The sequence below is a fragment of the Vicugna pacos genome, unplaced genomic scaffold (assembly GCF_048564905.1).
Source record: "Vicugna pacos unplaced genomic scaffold, VicPac4 scaffold_20, whole genome shotgun sequence".
Taxonomy (NCBI): Eukaryota; Metazoa; Chordata; class Mammalia; order Artiodactyla; family Camelidae; genus Vicugna; species Vicugna pacos.
In genome coordinates this window covers 89,110,499-89,137,969 of record NW_027328741.1, presented here as the reverse complement: position 1 = coordinate 89,137,969, position 27,471 = coordinate 89,110,499, and the positions used below count along the sequence as shown (strand labels likewise).

Genomic DNA, 27,471 nt, shown 5'->3' with positions numbered 1-27,471 from the left:
TAAGTGTCATGCTGATTGACTCGTGTATGTTGAACTATCCTTGTGAATCTGGATGGAATCAAACTGATCATCGTGTATTATCCTTCCTATCTACTGCTGGATTAGTTTGTTGATGTTGTTCGAGGATTTTTGAATGTATATTCATCAAGAATATTGGCTTTACATTTTCTTTTTTTTTTTTTGTTAGTATCTTTGACTGGTTATGTTATCATGGTATTGGTGGCCTAATAGAATAACTTTGGGAATTTTCTTTCCTCCTTCATTTTTTGAAATACTTGGGAGGAAAGTGGTTTTAGTGAAGGCATCCAGGCATTTTGTTCAAGGGGTGTTTTTAAAATTATACATTTTATTTAACTTGCACAGATTGTTCTTTTCAAGTTTTCAGTTTTCTCTTTATTCAGTGTTGGCAGGCTGAGAAATTTATCCATTTCTTTAAGATCGTCCAGTTGGTTGTCATGTAACTGCTCAGAGTGCTTTCATAATCTTTGTTTGTATTTCTGTAATATCAGATGTTATTTCTACTGTTTCATTTATTATTTTTTGGGGGCCCACTCCCTGTATTTCTTGATAAGCTTGGCTAAATTTTATCAATTTGTTAAAATTTTTAAGAAAATAAAAGCTGGTTTTTTTATGATTTTTAAATTATTTTTCAATTTTATTGTATTTATTTTCAACCTAATCATTAAAGATTTCTCATTCTACTGCCTTTAGGTTTTGTTTGCTCTTATTTCACTTTATTTTGGGTGGCAAGCTTGGTCCTTTGTGTGAGGTTTCCTTTTTCCTTGTAGAAGGCCTGAATTGCTCTAAACTTCCCCCTTAGATTTGCCTTTGCTGCATCCCATAAATTTAATGAAGCTCTTTTCATTGTAATTTGATTCTATGTATGTTTTCATTACCTCTTTGATTTCATCATTGACCTTGTTTTATTTTATTTTTTTAAAGGATGTAGTTTAATCTCATGTTTGTGGTTTTCCTGTTCTTCTCTCCAGATTTGATGCATAGTTTCATAATTTTGTGTATGGAAAATTACTTGCTGTAAACTATATTAGCTTAATGTTCCTGAGGCTCTTTTTATGACATAATATGTGGCTAATTCTTTAGAAATCATCCTGTGCACCCATGAGAATCTTATGTGTTCTCCTTTTCTGATGCAGTGTCCAATAACTCATTTAGATTCAAATGATCTAATTTGACATTAAGACCTCTGTTTCCTTACAGATATTCTTTCTGGATGATATGGCCATCAGAAAAGTGAGGTGTTAAACTCATCTATTATTGTTTTATAATGAATTAATTACTTCATGTCTACTAATATTTCTTTTTAAACTTATGTTCTACATTGTTGGGTACATATATAATTTAATGAGTGTAATACTCTATTTTTATTTTGATCTCTTTTTCTTTATGTAATCTCATATTTATCTTTCATTGTAAACCTTATTTTAAAATGTATTTTGTATGATTTGAGCTTTGCAATCTGCACATTCTTGTCATTTCCATGAAATATAATTTCCATCTATTTCCTGGCTGTGTATGTCTTCCACCATAGAGTAAGATTTTTTTGGGTGGAGGCCAAGATGGTAGAGGAGAAGGATGCTGGCATCGCACCCTTTTCCACAAATGCACCAAGACTCATCCACAGACCCACTCAGCTAACCAGAGAACCTGCAGAACTCTGATAGAGCATTGTCCTCTTCAAAAGATAAAGATGCAAAAAATCTGGCAGGAGAAAAGGAGGAAAGAAAGAAGAAAAGGTAAAGCAGATTGTGACAGGTCTCACAGGGAGGGATCAGCTAAAAAGGACTGGCGCTCTTTCACTAGGTCTCCCCACTCCCACTGAAATGTTGGCAGAACGGACGGGGAGCCTCCAAGGATTGGATCTCTGAAGTCTATAAGTTGACTGACAGTACTAAGTTAAACAGGCAGAGGATCCCTGTGACAGCCAGCCTGTGATGCATCCAGGCAGCTGAGGGCAGGGCCATGCTGCAAGACCTGGTTGGAAGATGGGGATGGGTGCACTGAGGCAGACCAGGGGAATGGATGCGGCTGTGTGCCATTGCTGTGGGTGGACAGGGCAGAAAAACCTGGGCCCTCCATAAAACAACAGGGCAGATGTTCCCTGGCAGGGGAAAGGTGCATTCCCCATCTCTGAAATTCCACAAATTTTCTTGGAGAAGAGAGCTGGGGCTCAGCCACAGCCACCATACCCTCTGGTGCTTTGCACCCAGGTGGCAGTGGGGGCAAAACCTGTATCCTCTCCTAAGGACTTAGCAGCCTCAAAAGCCAAATGGGGCTTGTCTACAGTCCAAGGCAGATAGGATACTTCTGTCGTTTTTCCTCAGAATACTTGCTCTGCCTAGACAAACATGGAGCTGAGTTTTGGCCCAAACAGGGACAGGTCTGTTCCTAAGTCTACCCTGAGCCCAATTCCGGTGTGCAAGCCTGAGGCGGAGCATTCAGTGGCACAGAGCAGTGGAGAGACTGGCACCCTGAGGTGGCTGGTGGCCCACCAAATTTTGGGGTTGAATGCAGCCTCTGACCATGGTGCTGGGAGAGGGCATGACACCCACTCCTGCCTGCTCAGTCAGAAACATTTGACTGCAGCCTCAGACAGGGCAGTGAGAAGCCAGCTCACAGTAAAAAGAGCTGCTCCAGAACCAGTTTTCAGTGTAGGAGCAATCTACTTGCTGATAGGCTCTGGGAGCAGCACAGATGAGGGCTCCAATGGAGGGCCTCTGGAAAAAGCAAGCTCAGCTTCAAAAACAGGGTGAATACAGAAAGAGTTCACATTAAATGTACACAGTCTCCAGGAGGACACTGACCATCCCCTTGTCTTAATCTGTTTTTACCTGTTCCATTTTCTATTACCCTCTTAATTTTTACTACTAAGTCAATTATATATACCCCCATATTAATCCCTTTGAAATTTTTAAAAATATTTTTAATATTATTATTTTTCAAAACTCTGCACCAACTTGCTTTTCTATTATTCATTATACAATGTCTTCAAACTTTTATTTCTCCCTTCTTTAAAATACTTTATTTCTCTCTCTCTCTTTTTTCTCTTTTCTTAGTTGTATTTCTACATAGGCATTGTGTAGATAAACACCTTTAAGAGCACAGTAGATAATTGATACTCCATAAACCACAGTGCCAGAGAGGTAGGAGCAAGATGAAGAAGCAAACATTCTCAATTAAAAAACAAGAGAAATCCCCTGAAAGAACGATCAGTGAAATAGATATCGATAGCCTACTAGATCAAGATTTCAAACAAGAGTGATCAAATTATTGAAGGAAATAAAAGATAGAGTTTAGAGATATAAAATATGTAAAAAATGAAATGGAAGATATAAAGAAAAGCTAAGTAGAATAGGTAAACCCATTTACTGAGATGAGAAATGATCTAAAGTGGTCACAAAGCTGACTAGACATTGCAGAGGAATGAATTATTGACTTAGAAGACAGGACAATAGAAAGCATCCAATCAGATTGTCTACAAGAGAAACAATTGAATAAAGCATGAGACCTAAGGGATAATAAAAAGCATGCCAATCATGGCATGATAGAAATCCCAGAAGGGGAGGAATGATCAAAGGGGATTGCAAAGGTGTTTGAAGAAATAATGACTAAGAACTTCCCAAACAGATACAAGGAATCAGATATCCAAGTACACTAAACTCAGAGTGTCCCAAACAGGAAGAACGCAAATACCAACACCAAGACATAAAATTAAGATGTCCAGAGTCAAGGATAAAGAAATGATCCTAAAGGCAGCAAGAGAATAGCAAAGAGTGAGTTATAAGGGAATCCCCATAAGGCTCCCAGCTGATTTCACTACATCAATACTAAAGGCCTGAAGGGAGTGGAAAGATATATTCAATGTCCTGAATGAAAAAAAGTTATATCCTAGGATACTTTAATCAGCATGTTTATCCTTCATGGTAGAAGGATACATAAAGAAATTCACAGACAAGAAAATGCTACAAGAGTTTAGCAACACTAGACCCATGCTAGAAGAAATATTTAAAAGTCTACTCTAAATAGAAAAGCAGCAGGATACATCAAATATGTGAAACTCACAGCAGGAAAAGTGCTAACTCATGAATTACAAATAAAATATACACAAAATTTTAAAACAAGTGATACAAATCATTGAGAATGGGAGAGGGAGGCAGGAAAAGAGAGAATTTTTTTTTTTGTTCTTTCTTTTTAAAATATTTTGTTCTCTGTAGGATGGGTTTGAGATCATGTTACTATAAGTTTAATAAAATCACTTATAATAATGGTCTAAAAGACTTATAAAAAAGGGTAACAACAAGACAAAAACTTATCAGGGTGTCAATAAAACTAAATAAAATACATGATAATACAAAGGAAAATGACCAAACCATAAAAGGAAGATAAAAGGAACAAAGAGGAAATACCAAATCAACTGCAAAAATAATGTCAAAATAGCAATAAACACAAACCTATAATCGATTATTTTAAATTTTAATGGACTAAATGCTCCAGTCGAATGTCATAGAGTGATATGCTGGATAATAAAGCAAGAACTTTCAAAATGCTACATACAAGAGACCCAATTGAGAGAGAAGGACACATAGAGATTGAGAGTGAAAGGATGGAAAAGAGTATTCCATTCAAATGGAAAAGCCAAAAAAGCAGGTGTTACAGTAGTCATTTCAGATAAAGTAGTCTTTAAAACTAAGGCCATAAAGAAAGATAAAGAAGGACATTTTATTCTGATTGAAGGAGTTATACAAGATGAGGATAGCACACACGTTAATATATATGCACCAAATAGAGGAGCTCCTAAATACATAAAATAATTACTAACAGATATAAATGAGGATACTAATGGGAATCTAAACATATTTGGAGATTTCAACACTGAATTAACATCACAGGACAGATCACTGAGATAAAAAATAAATTAGGCAACAGAGAAGTTAAATAATACAATAAAAATATTACACTTGGTGGATATTTTCAGAGCATTGCACCCCCCACAAAATAGTATATACATTCTTTTCAAGTGCACATGGGACATTTTCCAGGATTCATGATATACTTGGGCACAAAAAAACCTCAGCAATTTTAAGAAGACAGAAATTACCTCAAGCATGTTTACTGAACACAATGCCATGAAGCTATAAATCAACAACAGAGAAACAAATGATAACAAAAGGAAAACATGGAGATTAAAAAATATATTATTAAAAAAACCAATGGGAAAATAAAGAAATCAAAGCTGAAATGAAAAAGTACCTTGAGACAAAAGAAAATGAAAGCAAAACGGCACAAAATTTATGGGACACAGCAAAAGCAGTGCTGATAGGGGAGTTTATAGCGATACAGGCCTTCCTCAAAAAAGAAGGACAATCACAAAAAAATAATTTAACTCACCAGCTGAATGAACTAGAAAAATAAGAACAAAAAATCGCCAAAGACAGCAAAAAGAGGGAAATCATAAATACTGGGGAGGAAATAAAATAGAAATTAAAAAGAGCACAGGAAAAAATTAAACCAATCCAAAAGGTGGTTTTTTTAAAAAAGTAAGTAAAATCGACAAACCTCTGGCAAAACTCAAAATGAAGAAAAGAGAGAGAGCACAAATTTGCAAAATAAGATAGGAGAATGGAGAAATTACAACAAATAAAATAGAAATACAGAATATCATATGAGAATATTCTGAAGACTATATGGAATCAAACTGTATGACCTAGATGAGATGGACAAGTTTCTGGAAACATACTGTCCACCAAGATTGAATCTAGAAGAAATTAACCCCTTGAACAAGCAGAGCACTAGGAATGAAATCAAAATAGCAATATAAAACCTCTCTATGAATAACAGCCCAGGACAGGATGGCTTCACTAAGGAATTCTACCAAACATACAAAGAAGGACCCATATCAGTTTTACTCAAACTCTACCAGAAGATTGAAAAGGAAGGAATACTCCCAAAGTCATTCTATGAAGCCACATTCACCCTGATACCACAACCAGGCAAAGACACTACCAAACAAGAGAATTAAAAGCCAATATCACTGATGAACACAGACGCCAAAATCCTCACCAAAATAGTAGCAAATAGAATCCAAAAACACAGAAAAAAGATTATACATGTTGACCAAGTGGGGATCATGCCAGGGACACAGGTGTGGTTCACCATATGCAAATCAATCAATGTAATACAGCACATCAAAAAGAGAAAGGAACAAAACCGCATGATCATCTCAATAGATGCAGATAAAACATTTGCTATAATTCAACACAGAAGTATGATAAAAATTTTAACCAAAGTGGGCATAGAGGCAACATATTTCTGCATCATGAAAGCTATAGATAACAAATCTACAGACAGCATAGTACTCAACGGTGAGAAAGTCAAAATCTTCCCACTAAAAACTGGGACAAGGCAATGATGCGCACTCTCACCATTTCTATTAAACACAGTATGGGAAGTCCTAGCAACAGAATTTGGACAAGAAATAAAGTTATTCAAGTTGGATAGAATGAAGTAAAACTGTTATTATATTAAATTAGATGACCTGATCATCTATATAGAGAACCCTAAAGATTTTCCAGAACAAAACTACTAAAGCTAATAAAGACATTTCGCCAAGTAGCATGATTCATGATTAATATATAAAAACTGTCACATTTCTTTACCCTAACAGTGAAATATTCCATAATTTTAAAAAATTCATATGAAATCAGGTCAAAAAATGAAAAACCTAAGAAAAACCAAGATAAAAAAATCAATAGGATACTGATAAATAAATTTGAAGATGATGCAAAGAAATGGAATGAAATCTCAAGGTCTAGTTGAGATTAATTAATATTGTTAAAATATGCATACTACAAAAGATGTCTACAGATATAAAGTGATTCAGCTCGAACTACATGATATTTTCCTCATAACTAAAAATACTCCTAAGATTTGTATGGCACTGAAAAAGAACAAGAACTGCAAAAGTAACAATGAGGAAAAAGAAAAATTTGGAGGTATAACCCTAAACCCTCCCAGATCACAGAATATATTGCAAATATACAGTAATCAAAACAGCACAATACTGGAAAACATACAAGCAACTATATCACTGGAACAGAACACATAGGCAGAAATGAATCATCACATCTATGGTCAACTAAACTATGACAAAGGAAACAAAAATATACAATGCCTAAAAGACCATCTTCAGCAAGTGATATTGATAAAACTAGACAGCTACATGTAAATCAATGAAATTAGAACACTCCCTCACACTGTACACAAATAAACTCAAGATGTTTTAATTATCTGAATCTAATACATGACACAATAAAACTCCTGGAAACTAACATATGCAAAACAAGAGAGAAATTGTAGTAAAATTTTCTTACATCATTCTTCCAAGCTGAAAACAATAAAAGCAAAATAAATAATAGGTCCTAATTAAACTTAAAAGCTTCTACACAGCAAAATAAACAGAATGAAAAGATGAACTCAAATCTAAGAACACATTGGGAAACTACACAATCAACAAGAGGCTAATTTCTAAAATACACACATCGTTCATTCAACTACATTTCAAAAATCTACAAACAACTCAGACAGAAAATGAGCAGAAGACAATTCTCTAAAGAAGACACACAGATGACAAACAGGAACATAAAAAAAAATGTTCACATTGCTAATCATTATACAAAGGCAAGACAAAAATAAAATAATGTTTTACCTCACACTAGTGAGAAGGGCTGTCATCAAAATGTCTCAAATAATAAAGACTGTGGAGGTTGTAGAGAAAAAGGGACTCTCCAACGCTCTTGGTGGGTATGAAAATTGGTGCAACAACTTTGGTAACAGTATGGAAGCTCCTTTAAATAATAAAATTAGACCTATCATATGACCCAGAAATCCCAGTCCTGGGCATATAAAACATAAAACCTGAAAACAAAGAATCCTAGGGTAAAACATAAGAAGTACACTTGACTTAATTTGATTCTTTATATGTCTCCTCTGGCAAGGGAAGCAGAAGCAAAAGTAACAAAATATGATTAGATCATTCTAAACAAATTTACACTGAAGAAGAAATGATCAATAAAACGAAAATTCAACCAAAACAATGGGAGAATATATTTTCAAGTGATATTTTCCAATCAACTGTTAATATCCAAAATATATGGCAAACACATACACCACAACAACAAAAAAGACCAAACAATCCAATTTAAAAAAAATGTCCATAGGAACTGAATAGATAGATCTGAATCAATTTTCTGAAGAAAACATACAGCTGGCAAAATGACACATGAAAATATGTTCAGAGTTATAAATTTTTAGGAAACTCATAAACCAAAAATGAGACAAGACCTCACACTTCTCAGAAGGCTCTCATCAAAAAGTAAAGAAATAGATGTTGGAGAGATTGTGCAGAAAAAGAATAACCGAGGACACTGTGTATGCAAAGAATACAAAGTATTAATTCCATTGCATATAAACATCAAATTTTCTTCATCTAGTTTTTTTCAAGGGTTGTTGGGTTTGTAGGCCCCTGTCTGAAGGCTGTAGAGATTAAGCCCATGGGCTGAACTGATAAACAAGCTGTGAGGAATGTCACATATTCAGGCTGGATAAGAAATGGCCTACTCAATGTATCCAGTATAGATGGCTGGATACCCAATGATGGGTAAGTTCCTCAGAGGAGGACAAACTACGGCAGGCACAGCCGCCGGCTGGATAAGAGATGGCCTGCTTAATGAAGTTCCGTGATGAACTTGAAAACAATCCTTGATCATTTAACATCCTGTGCTTTCTGCAGGAGCATCAGAACATAAATAGCTAAGATTATTAACATTGTTATAACTTAGATGATATATGAGGTATTGTGCATGTCCTATATAAACCCTTCTTCTAATAATCAATGAACAGAGAACTGCTTCGCTTCTCTCCACACAGTATTTTTGTATATATGTTATCGTGCCACTGACAGGGTTAATTTAATTTGTTGGGAGTGTCTTAAAAGGATGTTGCATTATATACAATGCTCTTTCTGCACCTATTGAGATGATTATGTGAGTTTTGCTTTTCATTCTATTAGTGTGGCATGTCACCTTTATTGATTTGAATATTTTGAAGTCTCCTTAAACCCAGGGATAAATCCCTTTACTCATGTATGTGTATGATACATTAAATGTGTTGTTGAATTGATTTTGCTTGTGTTTTGTTGAGAATTTTGGCACATATGTTCATCAGGGGTAATATTCTATATTTTGCATATAATGTCTTTTCTAGCATTGTATTGCAAATAAAGCTGGCACCATAAAATAAGTTTGGAAACTTTCACCCCCTTCAAATTCTTGGAAGATTTGGGGAAGACTTGGTGAAAAATTGTCTTCAAATTTATGACAGAATTCACCAGTAAAGTCATCTACTATATATTTTCTTGTTTGGGAGGTTTGGATTTCTGATTTACTCATACACACTTTTGCTCTATTTAAATTTCTAATTTTTTCTTGATTCAGTATTGGAAGACATATGATTCTGGGAATTTGTCTTTTGTTCTAGGTCATTCAAATTGTTGGCTAGTGGTAATTTCTTATGATGCTCTGTATCTCTACACATCTACAATATCTTCTCTTTTATTTCTAATTTAATTCAATCTTTATTTTCTTAGCCAACCTAAATGTTTGTCCAATTTATGTTTAAAAGAAACAGACTTATGTATATTTTATATCTTTTCAATTATTTCTCTTGTTATTTCCCTTACTCTGATTCATTCAATTTTCTCATTATTCTTTCTGTTTTCTCCTAGATTCTTGATGTGTAAAGATAAGTAGTGTGAATATTTGTATTTTTTTATTATTAAATATTATTTATATAGTTATTATTTATTCATTTACTTACATAATCATTTACTTATTTACTTATTTATTCATTTATTTATCAATGAAGTACTACCATTTACAATGTGTCAATCTATGGTTTATAGCACAATGTCCAAATTCATGCATATGTTTTTGTGCCTATTAAAATAAACTTCATGATATTTACATACAGCCCTGTGTCATACAAAAGGCATTTTGAAAAAATCTATTGTTATATATAGTTGATAACATATATAACTCTACAGCTCCCAAATACATCGTCTCTTAGCCCCTTTCTTCAGTAACCATGAGATTATTAAGTAGGTCTGCAAGTTTGTTTCACTTTTGTAAATGGAATCATAGTGTTCTCATCCAAAATTTTTTTAATGTTCTACATATGTGATTTCATGTATTATTTTTCTTTCTCTTTCTGGCTTACTTCAATTAGAATGACACTATTTGGGACATCCATTTTGCTGCATTTGTCATTGTTTTATCATTTTTTATGGCAGAATATAATTCCATTGTGTAAATATGGCATAAATTCTGCATATTGTCATCTCTTGATGGACAATTAGTGTGCTTCCATGTCGTGGCTCTTGTCTATAGCACTGCTAAGAATATTGGGGTGCAGGTGTCTTTTTGAATTAGGGTTCTCTTTGATATATACCCAGATGTGGGATTGCTGGATCATATGTTAAGTCTAGTTTTATTCTTTTGAGGAATCACTGTCCTGTTTTCTACAAAGACTGCAACAAACTCTATTCCTACCAACAGTGTAGGAGTGGTCACTTTCTCTACAGCTTCCCCAGCATTTATTGTTTGTGGAGTTTTGAATGATGGCCATTGTGACTATTGTGAGTTGATACTTCATTAAAGTTTTGAATTTCCCTTCTCTGATAAAGATAGTGAGCAATTTTTTTTCATATTTCTATGTGGTATTTGTATGTCTCTAATGGAGATTTGCTTGCTTAGGGCTTTTGAACATTTTCATATTGGGTTTCTTGTTTTTTTTATTATTATTAGGTTGTATGAACTCTTTATATTTTAGAAATTTAGCCTTTTTCAGTTGCATCACTTCTAAATATTTTCTTTAATCCTGTAGGTTGTCATTTTGACTTGTTTATGGTTCACTTTACTGTGCAAAAGCTTATAAGTTTAATTAGGTCCCATTTATTAAATTTGCTCTTACATCCATTACCTGGGTAGGCTGTTCTATAAGATAATTGCTGAGATTCATCTCAGAGTGTTTTGCGTATGTTTTCTTCTAGGAGATTTACTGTGTCTTGGCTTACGTTTAAGTCTTCAAGTCATTTTGAGTTTATACTTGTGTATGGAGTGAAGGAGTGTTCCAACTCCATTGCTCTGATGCTGCTATCCAGTTTTCCCAACACCAGTTGGTGAAGAGATGGAATTTTCTCTGTCATATTCTTGGCTACTCTGTCAAATATTAATTGAACATAGGCCTGTAGATTTACTCCTAGGCTCTCTATTCTGTTGCATTTGTCCATATGCCTGTTTCTATACCAATATCATGTCGTTTTGATTATTGTAGCTCTGTAAAAGTGTATGGAGTCCAGGCGGGTTATTCCTCCAGCCTATTTCTTTGTCTTCAATATTGTTTTGGAAATTATGGATTTTTTTTGATTATATATAAGTCATATGATCATTTGTTTCATTCCTAAAAAGAAATGTTTTGCATAATTTGATAGGAACTCCGATTAAGTCTGTGGATTGCCTTGGGCAGTATGGCCATTTAAACAATAGTATTTCTTCAATTATTAGACCATTGGGTATCTTTTCAATTCTTCAAATCTTTCTTGATTACCTTAATCAATGTTTTCTTGTTTTCTATGTATAAGTCATTTGCTTCCTTGGTCAGAGTTTTGATTAAACATTTTATAGTTTTGGGTGAAGTTATAAAAGGGGATGTTTCTATACTTTGTTTTCCTGTTGATTCAATGGTAGTGTAAAGAAATCTAAATGGTTTTTGTACATTACTCTGTCTACCTTTCCCATTTCCTTTTATTGCCTAAGTTATATTTTGTGAAGCTTTTACAATTTTCTATATATAGTGTCATGTCTGAATATCGTGACAATTTTACCTCTTCTTTTCCAGTCTGAAATTTTATTTCTTTTTCTTGCCTGATCGTTGTGGGTAAGAATTCCAAGACTATATTGAATTGAAAGTGTGAGAATGGGCATCCTTGTCTTGTCTCAGGTTTTTGTGGGAAGTTTTCCAGTTTTTCACCATTGAGTATTTTGCTGGCTATAAGTTTGTGGTAAATAGTTTTCATTATGTTGAAATATGGTCCCTCTATGTCCACTGTGATAAGAACTTTTATTGCAAATAGGTGTTAAATTATATCAAATGCTTTTTCTGCATCTACTGAGATGATCATATCGTTTTTGTCTTCTCTTTTTTGATATGGTGTTTCATAATTTATTAATTGATTTGCATATGTTAAACCATCCTTGTGTTCCTGGGATGAACCCAACTTGTTCATGGTGAATGGTCTTTTTTTTAAATGCTGTTGGATTCTGTTTGTTAATAATTTCTTAAGGACATTTACATCTATGTTTATCAATGATATTGGCCTATAGTATTCTTCTTGGGGTAGTGTCTTTGGTTTTGTTATCAGTTTGATTTTGACCTTATGGTGTGAGTTTGGGAGTACTCCTCCATATCAATCTTTTGGAAGAATTTGAGTTGGAATTGTATGGATTTTTCCTTCTATGTTTGGTCAATTTCCTCAGTGAAGCTATTTGGGTCTGAATTTCGTTTGCAGAGATTTTTTATTTAATTGATAATTCTATTCCAGTTTTGGTGATCTGTCTATTCAAATGGTTAATCTCTTCTTGATGCAATATTGCTGGGATGAATGTTTCCAAAAACTTCTCCATTTCTTCCTGGTTATCCAGTTTGTTTCCATACAGTTGCTCATGGTATTCCCTTATGATGTATTGTAAATTTGTTGTACACTTTGTAGTTTCTCCATTTTCATTTCTTATATTATTTTTGTTCTCTCTCTTTTCTTGCTGGTGAGCCTGTCCAGAGATTTGTCTATTTTGTTTACTATTTCAAAAAAGAGTTTGATTGATTTTTTTCTATTTTTTAACTTTATTTTATTCTTCCTCCCTTCATCTTTATTTTTTCCTTCTTTCTGCTGACTTTTGGTTTTGTTTGCTCTTCTTTTCTTGATTAGTTTACATAGAAAATTAGATTATTTATTACAAAATGTTCTTCTACTTTTAGGAGGGTCTTGTCACTCTGAACTTCCCTCTTAAGAGTGCTGTTACTGTATTCCATAGAATTTGTGTAGTGTTTTGTCATATTTCTCAAGATATTTTTTAATTTATTCTTTTATTTCATCACCTACCCCCCTTGTTTTAGTACCATGTTTTTATTCTGGATGCTGTTATTTTCCTCCCTGGTTTTCCGTGATTGATTTCTAGTTTCATGCTATTATACTCAGAAAAGCTGCTTGAAATTATTATTATCTTCTTAAATTTGTTGAGGCTTCTTCAGTGCCTGAGTTCATAATCTTTCCTAGAAAATGTTCCATGTGCACAGGAAAAGAATGTATATTCTCTTTTGGGGAGAAGTACTGTTTTGAAAATGTCAACCATCTCTAATTATTTTATAATGACTTTTAGTATCTTTGTTCCCTTATTAATTTTCTGTGTGAAAGACCAGTCCAGTGGTGGTAATGGGAAGCTGTAGTCTCCTACTGTGATTGTGTTCCCAGGGATTTCTCTCTTTTTATCTATTAGTATTTGCTTTTCTTTTAGGTGCTCCTATATTGAGTGTATATATCATAATGAGTATAATATCCTCACGTTGTATTGCTTCTTTAATCATTATGTCATGTCCTTGTTTATCTTTCTCTACGGCCTTTCTTGTAAATTCTATTTTGTGTGAAGTCAGTACTGCTAGTCCTGCTTTCCTGTCAAGTGCATTTGCATGGAATATAATTTTCCATCTTCTGATTTTCAATTGATGTGTGTTCCTCTTACTAATGTGGGTCTCTTGTATGCTTCATAATGTAGGGTCTTGTTATATTATCCCATCTGACAATATATATCTTTTTATTGAAGCACTAAGTCCATTAACATTTGTGATAATTATTGATAGACTGGTGTTTATTTCCATTATGAACTTCATTTCCCAGGTGATTTGGTATTTCCTTTTTGTTAATTTTTTTCCTCCTTGTGGCTTGATAAGTTTTCTTTTACTATTTTGGTTTCTTTTTTCTTTGTGACTTCATTGTTAGTATTTGATTTATGGTTACATTGTTTTGTATTTATATTGACCCGTACTATATCTGTTTATTTTAGCTGAAAAGAACACAAACTCAAATCCATCCTACAGAGAACAGAAACAAGAAGAAAACTCCCTGTATTGTCCTGTTTCACTCTGTGACCCTTAAAAATTTTAATGTCCTGTTTTACAACATAATATTTATTCTGTTGTAAGTCATTGAATCTATTGCCTTTCTAATTATGCCTTTCTCTTCTTTATAGTGTCCTGCTTCTATTTTATTTAGAGTAGATCTTTCATTATTTCTTTTTCTCTTGCTAAATTCTTTTAGTATTTGCTTGTGTGCAAGTTATTTATCTCTCCTTCAATTCTCAAAGATAGCCTTGCTTCATAAAGTATCTTAGAACCCAGTTTTATTTTATTGATGACTTTGAATATGTCTTGTCACTGCCTTCTGCCTGCTGTATTTGTGTAGGAAACTAGTTTACAAATTATATATATATAATTATATATATTTATGTAAAGAGCACCTAGAAATGAAGTTAATATATAAGGTGAAAACCTATACATAAAAAAACAGAAAACATTGATGAAGAAATTAAAATTTATCCAAAGAAATGAAAAGATCTTTTATGTTAACGATGTGAAACAATGTGGTTGAAACAACCATACTACCCAAAGGAATCTACATTTAGTGTGATTCATGTCAAAATACCCATGAGAATTTTCCATTAAATAGATCAAATAATTTCAAAATTTATATATAATCACAAAGACCATAAGTTGACAAAATAATTTTGAATAAGAGTATTAAATTTAATGGTGTAAAGTTCTCTGATGTTAAACACCCCTACAAAGCTTTAGTAATTAAAACAACATGTTACTGGCTCAAAAACAGACACCAATCAAAAGAGGAGAATAGAGCAACCAGATATAATTCCTCACACCTATGATCAATTAACCCATGGTAAAGTAAGCAAGAGTACAAAATGAAGACATTCTCCTCAATAATTAGTGCTGGAGAGATTGAACATGTAAAAGATTGATTAGAAAATTTCCTCACATTGTATACAATCCATGAGCAAAGAATATCGTTCTATTTATTTTGTTTTCTTTTATTTCTTGCACCTGAAATTTATAGATCTATGTTAAGATCTTTTATTTCACATACCAAATGTATTCCTATATTATTCTATTTGATATAAATTAACACACAATTGTTTTCCTAATTTCTCTTTCTGATAATGTGTTGTTACTATACAAAAATGCAATAAATATTTGTATATTGATTTTGTATTCTGCAAGTTTACTGAGTTTGTTGGTTATTTCTAACAGTCACTGGAGGTGTCTATGGAGTTTTCTATCTATGCATAATTATGTCATCTGTAAAAATTCACTGCTTTTTTACAAGTAGGATGACTTTTATATTTTTCTTGACTGATTGTTCTGGCTAGGACTTCTAGTAATGTAATTTAGGACTTGTGTAAGTGAGCTAGTTTTTCTTATTACTGGACCAGAGTAAAACATTCCTGTATGCTAATATTGAAATTGATGTTAGTCATGGTTTTTTCATATATGGCTTTTATTATGTTTAGTTACATTCTTTGTAGAGCAAATTTGTAAAGAATATTTTTATAAAATAGTTATGATCAGATCTGTCAATAATTTTCCTACATTTTTTGAGATTGTTATTTTTGAGTTCTTTGTTTTTTAAGGGATGATATCACATATATTGATTTGTGTATGTTAAATAATATTTATGTATCAGGACTAAACAAAACTTAACTATAGTTTATAATACTTGTAATATGCCATGAATTCAGGTTGCTAATATTTATTTAGAATGGAATTTATAGATACTGAAGGAAAAATTTTCTTTGTAGCTTGAGTGTACATTTATTTATTTAAAAATTTTATCACTCATTTTGAATTTGGCTTCAGTTTAACGGAATTTATTACTAAATAAAAATATAAAGTTTTGTAGAAAAGCATTTACTTCAGTTTACTGATACAGAACATAGCTATTATTTACAATTAGTGAAAAAAACACTTGCCTTAAAATGCCGTATTATACTAACAATGCCAAATGTTTCAGGACTGAGAAAGGTACTGCTACCTAAAATGAATTGCCTGGTCTTTTTCACCCCAAACCACATATACTGTTGTTTCTTTGTTTTTGATTGTTTATTTCTTTGCCCCTTAATGGAGGCACTGCTTATTGAACCAAGGATCTTGTGCATAAATGTATTTATCAACATCATTTTGGAACACATAACAGAACCCACAAGAGTATGGATAATAAACATGACAAAAAATTTATTTCTTCTAGCGACTGAAAAACCTCTGAGTGAAAGAATGGCAAACATAAACATTTGTAAATATACAATAATATGTTCTCTTTTGTAATTTTAAAGTAGAATATTAAATTACATTTGTTTTACTTATAGCAATGAAATGAAATTTAAAACAAAAATTCCCCCCTTTGGGATTTCTTAAATTTGATTGCTTATTTTAACCTAATTTTATTTCATAAATATTTACCATTTATTTATAAACATACCAAATAAACAGACATTTATTCTGCTAATATTTTGAATATAGAGTTATTTATTTTAAAGTACACAGATAAATACATACTTCCATTTTCAAATCAAATTATTTTTCACCTTAATTACAACTGATCATGAAAGTGTTATAAATTTTATGTAGAGGTTTTAAACAGTTTTCACTGTAAATTCCAAAATTTAAAATTATTTTATATATTTTCTGCATTATTTATACTCTGTTCCCCAATCTGGTGTAAATTTATGTACAAAAGGATGGATATTGGTTTTATTTCATAGACCCCAAAATTAAATTATTAAAAAGATTTTGTGTGGATAATATTTGCAGATCACACTATAAAAATAAACATCCTACATGTTTCATTTTAACTGGATAAATGAGAAGTAAACACTGACTGAACATTACACTTGAGTTGCTAGGAGACCAGTCGTTTTGTGATGTCACAGCTACTCAGGTTGAGAACCATTGTGATGGCCTAGCAGTTTATCTGTGCAGGCCTACCAAAGCAGCATTTGAAGATGCAGTGCTCAAAATCATGCAGAATAAAAAGGTAGCTGTAGATAAAGTTACTTTAGATGGCATATTTTTCTTCAGAAATTCAAGTTGTGTCTCGTAAAGATGGACCAATTGGTTCAGGAAACCCCGGTAGATCTCTATTGTGTAATCAAACATTCCTTGTGGACTTGGACTTGAAGACTATGATTGAAGAAAATGCTGTTCAGTATTTGTCTGAAAGATCCTTGATTAAAAGACCATGTTACACACATTGTGTCTCTGAACCAGATGAAGATAATGATTTTCGTTCTCTGACATTTCCAAGAAAACTCTGGAAAAAAGGTGCGAGTGACGAACTTAAATCCATCTGGTGGGGTGATAATGGACCTTCCATAGTGATTGATGAAGATGTCTTTAAGAAGGAAGTTTTGGAAAGAAAGCCCCCTTTCAGAATATTTCAAATTGGAAGTATGAAAAGTTTAGTTAGACAGCTTAACCTTTATGGGTTTGGTAAAGTGCAGCAGAATTTTCAAAGATCTGCTTGTCTAGTTGACTTTCTGGTAGAAGAAAAACAAGTCTCTGTTTTAAGAAAGGTATACAGAAATTTTAGATACCACTTGGTAACTTATATATAAAATTTTATTCTGTACATCATCCTATGGTAATATAAATGTTAAGATAGATTTTGAAAATTGTATTAAACTACTAAGGCTAAAATACTCTATTTTTTCTAAAAAATGAGGACAGTACCTTAAGAAGTCAAAATTATGAGAAACTTTGCTTGAAACTCTGAATCTTAACAGAAATCAAAATAAAGGTATTAATGCTGCTTTTAAAACGTGGCATAAACCATTACAGCAAATACTACCTTCTTAAATTTGATGACTATACTATTTAAATGTGTAGTTTCCAAACAAGAAACTTAAAAATATCGTCAGCAATGTTCATATTTTGATGATATTATCTTTGCATTGTAAACGTGAAATCTGAGGATTTACAGGTTAGGCTAATTTTTGGCTTGTATTTTGATTTAAAATATTGCTAAAAATTTTCACCTTTGGTTGTAGCTGCAGTTCTATCATAATCCAAATTTTAAATGAGGCTGTCCCCAGATTTTACTTAGAGTAAATAGAAGAGTTGGGATTAAAAATGATTCTCTGGTATCTTCATTGGCTGAAGATTTCAAAAAGAAGCACTTTAAAGCAGGGGGTAATGTGGATAATCATAATTCTGGCTTTGTGGCTAACGCTAGTGGAGAAAGTGCTTTTTAACCTACTGCAAATTTTAACATGCCTCTAATAAGAAGGCCCTCTACCACCCAGATAATTGGTGATACAACTACCCTTATCAGAGGTGATTTTTCTCCTCCATCATCAAGGTCAGTTAGACCAACAGAACAAATTGCAGTGGATCAACGTGCTATTTTAAATGAGTTGACCACTGTCCACTGGCACTATCAATGCAGCTAAACTGAAGCAAATGGCCGTGTTGTGAACTTCATTACAACTAAATATTCTACTTCTCTGTACAGCATATTGTCTCCCATACAGAGCAATTATTTTGGACTGATGGTGGAGCCTTATACTTTTCCAAATACATATCACAACATATCTGCCAATGAAGGTCGTTTTTATAAACTTCAACCTGGGAGCAACCCACGGATTCTAGTGCCAGTGATAGCTGATACATCAGCTACCTCTCTTTCAAGGCCAACTCATCAGCCATCTTCAGTTTATGAACGTCATCCTAATTACAACTGATCTACCACAGGATTACCATATTATACAGGATAACAAAGATTAAAATGATGTTGAAAATGTCGACAAATATCTGCCAATTTCTTGTTTGAACGATAAACATAGATGTGTAGCTGTATTTTCCTTTTATTTTTTAATAGAATTAAGAGTTAAATGGGGAGTAAGTTACCATTTAAAAAAAAAGAGATATTTGATATGATCATTTGATGAAACAATATGGGAGTAAATTTAAACAATTTCTTGTAAGGAAGAAGAGAAAATGGAAGAATTTGGAATAAGACTAAAACATGGAGAGTGGGAAAAGTACTAAATGGTTTCTGGTTCATACTGGAAAGTATTAAAAGTGTTAAGTTAGGATAGGTTGGGACAGGAGATAAATGCAGGTACCGGCCCAGGGATCATGGTCTCTATTATGTCATCCCTGGAATCATAAAGGTCACATGATGTAGTCTCAGATGGCACATTCAGCACGTGGTAGAATTTAAGAAGTAATTTTATCAATGGTCTTCTTTGCGCTTTTCTCAAAGCATTCGAATGGGTGCTTTCATTCCCTGCCCTCAAGATTCTACACTATATTTTCTAGTCAATAATTTATGTTGCTTTTATGTTCCAGCCAAAGGCCAGCTTACATCCTCAGGGTGGCACTTAATGCCTTTCCAACTCTAAGCCCACAAACTCAACTTAGTTTAGTCAGTTCTTTATAAATTGGCATCTGACTACCTTGGCATATCTTAATGTTTCACTGTATCTGGAGATACATCCAGGCAAATGCTTGTCAACTATTTTAGCTCCAACCTCACTACTTTTGCTCCAGCTCATCCTTGGAAGTTGTGTGTCCTCCTTTTACCTACTTACACTTTTCCAGTCTCAGCACAGAAACCACCTCCTCCAGATGTTTTCTGTCTATCCCACTTTCCTTGTCTAACTTGTATACCAGCAAAGTAAGCACAGCACATGCCAAAGGATGAATTTTACTATTTAGTGAACGAAAAATACATGTTGACTTTAAGCAAAATCTACTTTCCTGAAACAACAAAACTCTCATGGTTTTCAAAATATTTCGTTATGGTCTTTACTCTTCACCACAAACTAGTTCTTTTCATAGTCCAAGGACTAGTAACTCAAGAGAGTAAGTGGAGGTAGGTACAGGAGAAAAAGTATTATTTTCTTCTTAATTAATGCCTCCAGAGGCCTAAAGCATTCCATTCCCATTTGCTGGAATTTTTCCTGTCTCTTCATCACCCACCCACCCCAAAATAGCTGATTCTCTTCCCCTTACCAATAACTATACTGACTTCTAATTAATTTACTTCTTAGAATCAGAAATTTACACAGAAGAGACAGTGCCATTGCAAATATTTAATGTATGTTTATACACCCCACATAAATTGTGCCCCTTCTAACTTTCACACAGGAAGCATCTTAGAGGTACTAGCCCGTTGGTTGGAGTGGTCATATTCAGTAACCCAATTGCAATCTAAAATGTGTGGAGTAGGAGGAAGTGAGGGTAGTGGAATTAAAGATTTATCTAACTGCAAGAACACCAAATTTCTGCAGATATTAGAGATATAAAATATTCATGGAAGACTCTGACTTTTTCCCATTATTTTAAAATTAAAGGTGAAGCATTTTCAGAATGTGAAATGCCCTGAAATGCTGGAAAGATTGTAGGCAAGTTCAGGGAGCCTAAGGCTTCTGCTCATAATCATGCAGTCAGTGTCAGCTGATAAGACTGAAATGGCAAGATTCAGTCCTGAAAATGCGTCACCAGTTGTGAAGAAAGCCTTTGATAATCTGGAGAAAAGGCAAATGGGCCAGGGTAAACTGTAGCAACATCCCACCAATATGAAATTTACCAAGAGAAGAAAATAGCCCACTTGCAGCAGGAGAACTTTGTCTGGACAGCAGTGGTTTTTCCTACAACAGAAATTTCAAGCTTTTAAGTTTGTGAGCTCAACTCTGATGGTGGCTATGTTTTTGCTTACATTAGCAGTCTGGGGTTCAGATGGGCTGGTTCAGCAGCTAGTTTCCAGCTCTCTTATCAGACAGTGGTTCTTACCACGATCATATTAACAAGGTTGTATAATGAAAAGTGAAAAGCTACAGTTTACTTTCAAAATTAGAAATCCTAAATAAGAATATTGTTTATTTGTCCATCTGTAGTATTCTACCTTGCAAAAGCTAGACTATTGGCAAAAGTAGAAAAGTAGTCTGGTGTTTGAAAACTATTATCTGAGACCTGCCCACTGAATTCTTCCCACTAAGTACAAGAAATATGTCTACCATTGTGTGTGTGTGTGTGTGTGTGTGAAAATGGATTGTTAAGCAGCAACTGTTTGTCTTATTTGAGTCATCAGTGAATTATTCCTCTGCATCTAGCAGAATCTCTGTGAGTTAAGAGTTTCATTGAGCCACCAGATTTCCTTCCAATCAGGGATAGGTAGTTTTTATTTCTCCCAGTATACTAATTGTTACCTGTTCATTGAATCCCAAGCTGATATTAGGGCCATTATAATGAACCCTTGAATTGGACTGAGGTATATACATTTTCCTGTCCCCAGAGCCCAGCACAGGACTGTGTCTCCTTTTAATTTAAGCTTATGTCTAATTTTTTTCGTCTTATTCTCATTGTTGCCACAATTTATTATGGCTTTGAACAGCCGTTGTCTTATTTATAGCAACTGAGCCACTGACTTATTCCCGTTCAACTAGAAATTGCAATAACCTTTCTTTCCTTGGACTACCTGGAATAGAGTGAGCATAGTCATCATTTTGAAAGCAGTCCTCAGTCCTAATAATGCAGAACCTTTACAGTTCTTTGCCCAGCACTTGAGCGAAAATGTTTGTTGTGGATCACAGGGATTATCCTCACATCCCCTTTTGCAACCATGAGAAAACACCACATTGTTATCCAAAATCAAGTCTTAGTCAGTATTGCATTCCCATTGCAAAACAGTTAAGAATTGTAGGAGTTCTGAGATTTTACCATGCTGAGATTTTTAGCAACCCAGCAGGTTCCTTTATTACAGATGCTGTCGTGGAGATGAGACTTTCAGTCAGAGACAGTGAACTTTATCACTCACAGCAAAAGCAGCCAGGGTTACCATTAGTTTCCATTCTCTAATCTTAGATGAATATACAGAGTGATATTTTGTTGCCTACAGAAGCAGTGGGCTTTTAACATGAAGAAAGTTTAAGGCATGACAAAACACTAATTTTATTAGTATCTTTATGTATAATTTATTAGAATCACTTATTTATTAGTATTTTTACCTAGGATAAGTTTATCATGACTCAAGATTTCTTGCTGCAAAAACAATCATGAGAAATGACATGGGAAAAAATGACCATTGGTTTTCCATTTTTTCTTCCACTTTATTTTGAGATATAGTTGGCATAAAACATTGTGTAAGTTTAGGTGCACAGGATAGTGATGTGATTTACAAGTATCATGAAATAAATATCATAGCAACTTTAGGGAGAATTCATTATCTCTTTTAGATACAATTTGAAAGAAATACAACTTGTCTTTTGGTTGTGATGAGAAACATTATGGTCTACTCTCTTAACAACATTCATTTAGCACATAAAGCACTATTAGTTGTAATTTTCATTTTACTATGGGACATCCTTACAACACGTTTATTTTATGGCTGGAGGTTTGTAGATTTTGAGTGCATTAATCAAATTCTCCTTTCCCAACCTCTGCCTCTGTTGACTGCAAGTCTAATTTTTTTCTATAAAAATGTTTCCTTGTTTTTGAAGTGTACTTTAATCTAAACACTGTGTTGATTTCTCTTACACAACATACTGTTTGCAGTTTTTAATACATTTCAAGCTGCTCACCAGAATATACCTAGTTATGACTTGTTGCTATGTAAAGAAGTTTTATTGTTATTTACTAATACCCATACAGTATATTTCTTGTCCCTGACTCATTTAATTTGCAATTGGAAAATTTTCTCTCTTAATTTCCCTCAACTTTTTCTTTTCCTTACCCCATTTCCCTCCTTCTTGTGAACAACCTGTTGCTTTCTATAACTATAACTCCTTTTCTGTGTTGTTATGTTCATTTGTTTTAAATTCCACATATGAGTAAAATCATTCAGCATTTGTCATTCTGTTTCTGACTTATTTCACTTAGCATATTACCCTCTTGATCTACGAATTTGTTGCAAATGACAAGAAATTATTCTTTTTAGAGCTAAGTAATAACTCATTGTATTTTTATGTGTGTGTGTGCATATATATATAGTGCATATAAATATATATTGTGTGTATGTATATATAAATATTGATAAATCTGCATTTAAGTTGGGTAGATATATATACTATAAACACACATCTTCTTTATCAATCATCTATTGATGAGCAATAAATATGCTTCTATATCCTGTATATTGTGAATAATGTTGCAGTAAATATAGGTTTGAATTTATCTTTTCTAATTAGTGTTATCATTTTCTTGAAATAATTATCCAGATATGGAAATGTTGGAATATATTTCATTATTAATTTTCAGATATATCTCCATGTTGTTTTCCACAGTGGCAGCACATATTTACATTCACTCCAGCAGTGCATCATGGTTGTTTTTCTTACATCCTCATGAACACTTATGTTTGTTATCTTTTTGATAATAGTCATTCTGACAGGAGTGACATAAAATCTCATTGTGTTCTGGACTTGCATTTTTCTGATGGTTAGTGATGTTGATCGGTTTCATATGCCTGTTGGTTGCCTTTCCCCCAATGTATATTCAATTTTTGTAATGGGATAAATGACCATAAGTGTCTGATTTCATTTTGAAGCATTCTTTGTGTTCCATTATTCTGTTTGTTCTGTGCCACTACCATATTCTTTTAATTCTGTAGCTTTTAATTGTAGTTTAAAATGAGGGACAGTGATACACCCTCTTAGTTCTTTGTCAAAGCATTTGTGTTTTTAGTTTGTTTTCTTTTCTTTCTTTTTTTAATTGATTTCAACTATTTTGTGTTTACATGTAAATTTTAGATTTATTTATTGTAAATTCTGAAAATGCCCTTGGTATTTTGATAGGCACTGAATTTAATTTGTTTATTTTCTTGGCTAGTACTGTCATTTAAAGAATTTATTTCCTCATCTACCAACACAGTATATCCTTTCATCTGTTTGCATTATCTTCAATTTCTTTTGTAAATATTATACAGTTATCTGAGAACAGGTCTTTTAACTCCTTGGTTGGAAACATTTCTTGATTTTTTTTTTGTTTTTTGTAATCCAGCTGTAAAAGTGATATTTCTCTAACTTTCTCTATCTATTAGCTTGTTGTTAGTGTGTAGAAATGCAAGTTTTCTGTATGTTAATTTTACATTCGGAAATTTTACCAAATGCGTTGATAACTCCTAGAAATTTTGTGGCACCATTTTTAGGATTTCTGTTTAAAGTATTTCATCTGCAAACAGATACTTTTACTCCTTTTCTTAATTAGTTATATTTTATTTACTTTTATTTTGCATAGCTATGGCTAGAATTTCCAGTACTATACTGAATAAAAGTGGTAAGAATGAGCATTCTTGTCTTCTTCCTTCTCTTATTGGGGATGCTTTCAGCTTTTAATCAGTGAGTGTCATGTTAGCTGAGTTCTTGTTATATATGACCTTAACTATGTTGAGGTATGTTTCTTTATACCCACTTTGAGGAGAAATATATTCTTAAAAAGATACCAAATTTGTCAAAACATTTTATGACTCTATTGATGTGACCATATAATTTTTATTCTTCAGGTTGTTAGTGTGGTGTATCATACTGATTAATTTGTGGGTATTTAATCAATTTTGCATCCCTAGAAAAAAATGGACTTATTCATAATGTATAATCCTCTGAAAGTATTGTTTGATTTGCTAACAATTTAGTGATGATTTTGCATCTATGCTTATCAGTAGTATTTAATCTCTAATTTTTTGAGGTATTTGTTCCAGTTTTACTAGTGGTGTGATACAGAAATGTGGGGTAGAAAGCCTTCCTTCCTCTCGAAATTTTTGGAATACTCTGTGAAGTATAGGTGAAACCTCTTCTCAAAATGTTTGGCAGAAATTACCTGAGAATCTGTGTAGGCCTGTAATTTTGTTTCTTGGAAGATTTGGTTTAATTACATATTCAATTTCATTAGTGATAATCTGTTCATATTTTCTTTCTCATTCCATTCTGGAGATTAGTTCTTTCTAAGAAATTGTCCATTTCTTCTAGGCTTTCCATTTTATTGGCATATAATTTGTTGTATCATCTTATGATGCTTTGTATTTCTTTGAAATAAGATGTAACTTCTCATTCATCTCTAAGCTTATTAATCTGTAACTATCTTTTTTGCTCTTGTGTCTGGTTAAAGTTTGTCAACTTTATTTATCTTTCAAAAGGCATTATTTAGTTTGATTATATGTTTCTATTTTAATCTTTATTTTATTTAATTATGTTCTGTCCTTTCAGCTGTCTTTCCTTCTAGCAAAAAGTTTGTTTATTATTTTCTACAACATTTGCTGGTAACTATATTTTATAAGAGAGAGATATTTCCTATTTGTATAAGTCGGATTATTTTGCTATAAGCATCCCTATTAATACTGCTTGTGCTATACCCCATGAATTTTGTTTTGGTTGTCATGTTTTATATATATTTTTTCTTTCAATTATTCAGCAATCCATTTGTTGTTAATATTGCATGATTTATCCTCCACACTTTAGTATTTTTCTCAGGTTTTTTCTTTTAGCAAATTTTCATTCTCACAGAATCCATAAGTTTCTTCAAAAAACAAGGAGAATAATACTAAAATATATACATAAATCTGAAAGATGCAAATTTTCTAAAAGTATTTCAAAAAATGAACAAAACTGTGGGCATTACCCTCCCTGACTTTATAACATACTACAAAGCTACAGCAATCAATACATCAAAATATAGTTCTTAAAGAAACACATAGATCAGTAGAACATAATAAAGAGTCCAAAAATAAACCCGCACACCTAAGGTCAATTAGTCTACAATGAAGGAGGCAAGAGTATACAATGGAAAAAAAGCAGTCTCTTCAACAAGTAGTTCTGAGAAAAGTAGACAGTACATGTAAAATGAAGATGTAAGAGCACTTCCTTCCAAAGTATAAAAAATGAGGTAAAAATGGATTAATTTCCCAAATGTAAACACAAATTTATACAATTTCTGACCAAGAACAGGAGCAGAAGTGACTCTGAGATAAATCATAGCAATGTTTATTTTTGATTTGTCTTCAAATTTCAAGCATAAAGGAAAACTAACAATTACAGTTTTTAGTTTACTGAGGAAAAAATAGATGTATTATGCGACACAGGGATTCTAATTCTTGTATATGTGTGATGTGCAAAACCGTTTCCAGAGAAAAGGAAACCTTCAACAAGACATGATATCAGACAGAATAGAAGGAAAAATTTCAGACAATGAGACCAACAAGATGTTAATATTCATAATATATATATAGCATATTAGACAAAATATTTAATAAACAAAGACCCCAACTTAAAAACAGTTGAAGGATCTTCATGGAAACTTTTCAAAAACAGACATGTGGATGATTTTCTTGCACATAAAAAGAAACGTATTATTGCTATTCATTAGGAAATTAAAAATCAAAACCAGAATGAAACATAATCTCACAACAACCAAAACGGCTTTTAATAAAAACTCTACAAATGACAAATATTAATAAGAATATCAATAAGAGGGAACCCAGGTGCACTGTTGGTGGAAATATAAATTGATGCATCCACTATTATAAAAGTGTGGGCAGTGCTAAGGAAACTAGAAATAGAAACATTATATGTAGCCACAATTCCAGTTTTTGTTATAAATCTGATAAAAATGAAAACATTAACTTTAAAGAATAAATTACCCACAGTGTTCTTAACATCATCATTTATAGTAGCCAAGGATAGAAGCACAACTCAACTGCCTATCAACAGATGATTGGCTCAAGTAGATGTGAGATATAGATAACATAATAAATACTAAGTCATTGTCATATTAAAAAATAAAACTCTGCAATTTGGAAATATGTGAGTGGACCCAGAGATTATTGCACATAGTAAAATAAGTCATACAGAGAAAAACACACTATGTTGTCACTTAAATGAGGAAAATAAAGATATAAGAGAAATAATCATTAAAAAACAGAAACAGAATCACGTATATATGTGTAGTGTACCAAGTAGTGGTTTCCTGTGGGGACAGGGAAGAACGATGGAGAAGACAGAAATGTGCAAGCTACTGGTAATAAATTAGAAAACCAAAAGGGCTATATTTACAGCACAGAGAAATATTTTAATAATTTAATTGATTTTAAAGATGTTATATGGATATATTATAGTAAAATGTGTATGTGGGTGTAAAAAACATTGAAGAAAAACCCCAGGAAAAACAAAATATTTTGTAGTACTATGATATTAAGGGATGTGATTTGTTCACTTTCTTTACTGTTCTTATAATGTCCTTAGTAGAATTTAAGCTTTCATTTGAAAAAGTATATACTTTTAAAAGTGA

At 32.9% G+C, this 27,471-nt stretch overlaps 1 protein-coding gene across 1 annotated transcript in view; it reads right to left on the bottom strand.

Moving 5' to 3' along the window:
• LOC140693733 (putative N-acetylated-alpha-linked acidic dipeptidase) overlaps nucleotides 1-27,471 on the bottom strand; it is a 1,237,440-nt gene that overhangs the window by 788,798 nt on the left and 421,171 nt on the right. The window lies entirely within an intron of this gene.